This window comes from Arachis stenosperma, chromosome 3 (assembly GCF_014773155.1).
Source record: "Arachis stenosperma cultivar V10309 chromosome 3, arast.V10309.gnm1.PFL2, whole genome shotgun sequence".
Lineage (NCBI taxonomy): Eukaryota > Viridiplantae > Streptophyta > Magnoliopsida > Fabales > Fabaceae > Arachis > Arachis stenosperma.
In genome coordinates, this window is record NC_080379.1 from 116210853 (window position 1) to 116216576 (window position 5724).

The following is a 5724-nucleotide window of genomic DNA, read 5'->3' on the forward strand; positions in this document are numbered from 1 at the left end:
ATTATTTTTTCTTAATTTCTTTTCATCCTATTTTATTTATCTAGTTGCTTGAGGACAAGCAACAGTTTAAGTTTGGTGTTGTGATGAGCGGATATTTTATACGCTTTTTGGGGATAATTTCATGTAGATTTTAGTATGTTTTAATTAGTTTTTAGTTAAATTTTATTAGTTTTTAGGCAAAAATCATATTTCTGGACTTTACTATGAGTGTGTGTATTTTTCTGTAATTTCAGGTATTTTCTGGCTGAAATTGAGGAAGCTGAGCAAAAATCTGACTTAGGCTGAAAAAGGACTGCTGATGCTGTTGGATCCTGACCTCCCTGCACTCGAAATGGATTTTCTGGAGCTACAGGAGTCCAATTGGCGCGCTCTCAACGGCATTGGAAAGTAGACATCCAGGGCTTTCCAGCAATATATAATAGTCCATACTTTACGCGAAGATAGACGACGTAACTTGGCGTTGAACGCCAAGTACATGCTGCTGTCTGGAGTTAAACGCCAGAAACACGTCATGATCCGGAGTTGAACGCCCAAAACACGTCATAACTTGGAGTTTAACTCCAAGAAAAGCCTCTACTCGTGGATAGCTTTAGTCTCAGCCCCAGCACACACCAAGTGGGCCCCAGAAGTGGATTTCTGCACCAATTATCTTAGTTTACTCATATTCTGTAAACCTAGGTTACTAGTTTACTATTTAAACAACTTTTAGAGAATTATTCTGGACCTCATGACATTTTCAGATCTGAATTACATACTTTTTGACGGCATGAGTCTCTAAACTCCATTGTTGGGGGTGAGGAGCTTCTGCAGCGTCTCGATGATTTAATACAATTCCTTTGTTTTCCATTCAAACACGCTTGTTCTTATCTAAGATGTTCATTCGCGCTTAATTATGGAGAAGGTGATGATCCGTGACACTCATCACCTTCCTCAATCCATGAACGTGTGTCTGACAACCACCTCCGTTCTACATCAGATTGAATGAATATCTCTTAGATTCCTTCATCAGAATCTTCGTGGTATAAGCCGGATTGATGGCAGCATTCATGAGAATCCGGAAAGTCTAAACCTTGTCTGTGGTATTCCGAGTAGGATTCTGGGATTGAATGACTGTGACGTGCTTCAAACTCCTGAGGGCTGGGCGTTAGTGACAGACGCAAAAGAATCAATGGATTCTATTCCAACCTGATTGAGAACCGACAGATGATTAGCCGTGCTGTGACAGAGCATAGGAACGTTTTCACTGAGAGGATGGGAAGTAGCCATTAACAACGGTGACACCCTACATAGAGCTTGCCATGGAAGGAGCCTTGCGTGTATTGAAGGATTTCAAGGAAGAGTTGAAGTTAAAGGACAAAGCATCTCCAAAACTCCAACATATTTCTCATTACTGCACAACAAGTAACACTGTTATTCTCTTTTATTTTTATAATCAAATCTAATAATTCCAACTTACAATTTTAAACACTTTGACTTCTTACAATTAAATCCAAATAACCTTGTTGACATCCTAACTAAGATTAATAAAATAAATATCGATTGCTTCAAACCAATAATCTCCGTGGGATCGACCCTTACTCACGTAAGGTATTACTTGGACGACCCAGTGCACTTGCTGGTTAGTTGTGCTAATCATAAATTCGTGCACCAATAAGCTTTCAGCCAACACTCCCGAACCAGTTGGTTCAAGGTGCTAGGTGTTGAGACACCCCTAAGGACTTACTCCCTCAAGTCTCTTTCCCCCATACATACACACCACAGGCATATGGTTTGTCATTTTTCTTTAATGAGACCTTGGTATCCAGCACCTCTTTGGGTCACTAAGTGCTCTGTAGCAAGGGTTACTCTTGATAGTGGACTTTCACCTGATAATCCCAGATTAGTTAACCCAAGTTACCAAGTGATAAGGCACCCCTAAGATCTTATTCATCCAAGCATATCCCTTGCACATGGACACAACAGACACATGCCTCAATATTCAAACCCTTGGTGCCTAGTGATGAGCGGATGATTTGTATACTTTTTGGCATTGTTTTTAGTATGTTTTTGATATGATCTAGTTAGTTTTTAGTATATTTCTATTAGTTTTTAGTTAAAATTCACTTTTCTGGACTTTACTATGAGTTTGTGTGTTTTTCTGTGATTTCAGGTATTTTCTGGCTGAAATTGAGGGACCTGAGCAAAAATCTGATCCAGAGACTCAAAAGGACTGCAGATGCTGTTGGATTCTGACCTCCCTGCACTCGAAGTGGATTTTCTGGAGCTACAGAAGCCCAATTGGCGCGCTCTCAACGGCGTTGGAAATTAGACATCCTGGGTTTCCAGCAATATATGATAGTCCATACTTTGCCCAAGATTTGATGGCCCAAACCGGCGTTCAAAGTCACCTCAAGAAATCCCAGCGTTAAACGCTGGAACTGGCACCCAAATGGGAGTTAAACGCCCAAACTGGCACCAAGTTTTTGGCGCCGTTGCCGGGGATTGTTCAAGTTTTGAGCAAGCTTTTGGTAACATCAGTGCCAAGATCCGGCAACAACATCAAGTTTTTGGTGTTATTGCCCGGGATTGTTTAGGCTGGACAACTGACGGTTCATCTTGTTGCTTAGATTAGGTATTATTTTTTTTCGAAATTCTTGAAGATGAATTCTAGAGTTTCATGATGATTTGTTGAAATCTGGCTGGCTGAGAAGCCATGTCTAATCTGATTGGACCGAGGTTTCAACTTGTCACCACAAGAGCTTGTTGATTCTCATCAAATTTGCTCTTGGAGCAGTGATCTGCTAAGATTTGGCTGACCTTTGGTCATGTCTAGTGTTTTGGACCGAAGCTTTCTTTGAAAGCTTGGCTGGCTGTGAAGCCATGTCTAATTCCTGGACCGGAGTCTTAGACTAGCACTGCACTGATTCCTGGAATTCTCATTAAGAATTTTGATACCTTTTCCCATTTAATTTTCGAAAAACACAAAAAAAATTTACAAAATCATAAAAAGACCAAAAATATTTGATGTTTCTTGCTTAAGTTTAGTGTCTCATCCTAAGTTTGGTGTCAAATGCGTGTTTTTGTTATAATTTTCGAATCCATGCATATATTTCTTTGTTTTGATCTTTGAATTCTATTGACTTGAAGTATTTTGTGTGCCTCATATGCATTTTCGTATTGTTAGTGTCAGTAGTACACAAACTGCTAAGTTTGGTGTCTTGCATGCATTGTTATTTGATTCTTGTCACATTTTGATTATTAAAAATCCAAAAATATTTTTAATTTGTGTCTTTTCAAGTCAATGATACAAAGAATTGAAGATTCAGAACATACTGCAGAGGAATTACACAGAAAAAGCTGAGCATTCAAAAATGCCCAGTGAAGAAGGCAGACTGGCGTTTAAACGCCAGCCAGGGCACCTGGTTGGGCGTTTAACGCCCAAAGAGGTAGCATTTTGGGCGTTAAACGCCAGAATGTATACCATTCTGGGCGTTTAACGCCAGGATGGTGCTAGGGGGAAGATTTTGTTTTCAAATCAATTTTTTTTTTTTTTTAGTTTTTCAAAATCAAATCTTTTTCAAATCAAATCTTTTCAATCAAATGTTTTCAGAATCAGTTTCTTTCCTTTTTAAAAGATACTTACTAACAATTAATGATTTGATTGAACATCTCAAAATTGTTGCCTTTTCTGTTGAGAAAGGTTTTATGTTTGAATCATATCTTTTCTTGTTAGGCAAGTTATTAATTTTTAAAAATCAAATCTTTTTCAAATTGTTTTCAAATTATATCTTTTAAAATTGTTTTCAAATCATATCTTCTCAATCACATCTCTTTGACCATAACTTTTCAATCATATCTTCTTAACCACATCTTTTTCAAAATAGTTTTCAATCAAATCTTTTTGATGTCTAATTTCAAATTTTTTTTTTTTTCGAAAATCACTTGATTTCTTTACCACTTTTGTTTTCGAAAATCAATTAGTGTTCTTCAAAAATGTTTTCAAAATTTTATAATTAATTTTCGAAAATTATCCCCCCTTTCTTCTTCACATCCTTCTATTTATGGAGTATCACTCCTTCTTAATGCACAATTCGAACTATATCTGATCAAGTTCGAATTCTCCTTCTTCTTTCTTCTATTTTTCTTCTCCTCTGACACCTAAAGGAATCTCTATACTGTGACATAGAGGATTCCACACTTTCTTGTTCTCTTCTCTTTCATATGAGCAGGAGCAGAGACAAAGGCATTCTTGTTGAGGCTGATCCTGAACCTGAAAGAACCTTGAAGAGAAAGCTAAGAGAAGCCAAAACACAACTCTCTTTAGAGCACCTGACCGAATTCTTCAAGGAAGAAGAACAAATGGCAGCCGAAAACAACAACAATGCCAACAATGCAAGGAAGGTGCTTGGTGACTTTACTGCACCTACTCCTGATTTCTATGGGAGAAGCATCTCTATCCCTGCCATTGGAGCAAACAACTTTGAGCTTAAGCCTCAATTAGTTTCTCTAATGCAACAGAATTGCAAGTTTCATGGACTTCCAATGGAAGATCCTCATCAGTTTTTAGCTGAGTTCTTGCAAATCTGTGACACAGTCAAGACTAATGGGGTTAACCCTGAGGTCTATAGACTGATGCTATTCCCTTTTGCTGTGAGAGACAGAGCTAGAATATGGTTGGACTCTCAACCTAAAGAAAGCCTGGACTCTTGGGAAAAGCTAGTCAATGCCTTCTTGGCAAAGTTCTTTCCACCACAAAGATGGAGTAAGCTTAGAGTGGAAGTCCAAACCTTCAGACAGAAGGATGGAGAATCCCTCTATGAAGCTTGGGAAAGATACAAACAATTAATCAGAAAATGTCCTTCTGACATGCTTTCTGAATGGAGCATCATAGGTATTTTCTATGATGGTCTCTCTGAACTATCCAAGATGTCTTTGGATAGCTCTGCTGGAGGATCTCTTCATCTGAAGAAGACGCCTGCAGAAGCTCAAGAATTGATTGAAATGGTTGCAAATAACCAATTCAAGTACACTTCTGAAAGAAACCCTGTGAACAATGGGACTAGTCAGAAGAAAGGAGTTCTTGAGATTGACACTCTGAATGCCATATTGGCTCAGAACAAGATATTGACTCAACAAGTCAATTTGATTTCTCAAAGTCTGTCTGGAATGCAAAATGCACCAAGCAGTACTAAGGATGCTTCATCTGAAGAAGAAGCTTATGATCCTGAGAACCCTTCCATGGAAGAGGTGAATTACCTAGGAGAACCCTATGGAAACACCTATAATTCTTCATGGAGAAATCACCCAAATCTCTCATGGAAGAATCAAGAGAGACCTCAACAAGGTTTCAATAATAATGGTGGAAGAAACAGGTTTAACAATGGTAAACCTTTTCCATCATCTTCTCAGCAACAGACAGAGAGCTCTAAGCAGAATACCTCTGACTTAGCAACCATGGTCTCTGATCTAATCAAAACCACTCAAAGTTTCATGACTGAAACTAGATCCTCCATTAGGAATTTGGAAGGACAAGTGGGTCAGCTGAGCAAGAAAATTACTGAACTTCCCCCAAGCACTCTCCCAAGTAACACTGAAGAAAATCCAAAAGGAGAGTGCAAAGCCATAAATATGGCCGAATTCTGGGAGGAAGAAGAGGCAGTGAACGCCACTGAGGAAGGCCTCACTGGACGTCCACTGGCCTCCAATGAGTTCCCCAATGAGGAACCTTGGGAATCTGAGGCTCAA

General features: G+C 38.9%; 1 non-coding gene across 1 annotated transcript; it reads right to left on the reverse strand.

Annotated features, from left to right (window-relative positions):
• Positions 1-4743: 4743 nt before the first annotated feature.
• On the reverse strand, positions 4744-4851 carry LOC130972526 (small nucleolar RNA R71). Its single transcript, XR_009083689.1, has one exon. It is a non-coding gene; the product is annotated as a small nucleolar RNA R71 (small nucleolar RNA).
• Between the last annotated feature and the right edge of the window lie 873 nt (positions 4852-5724).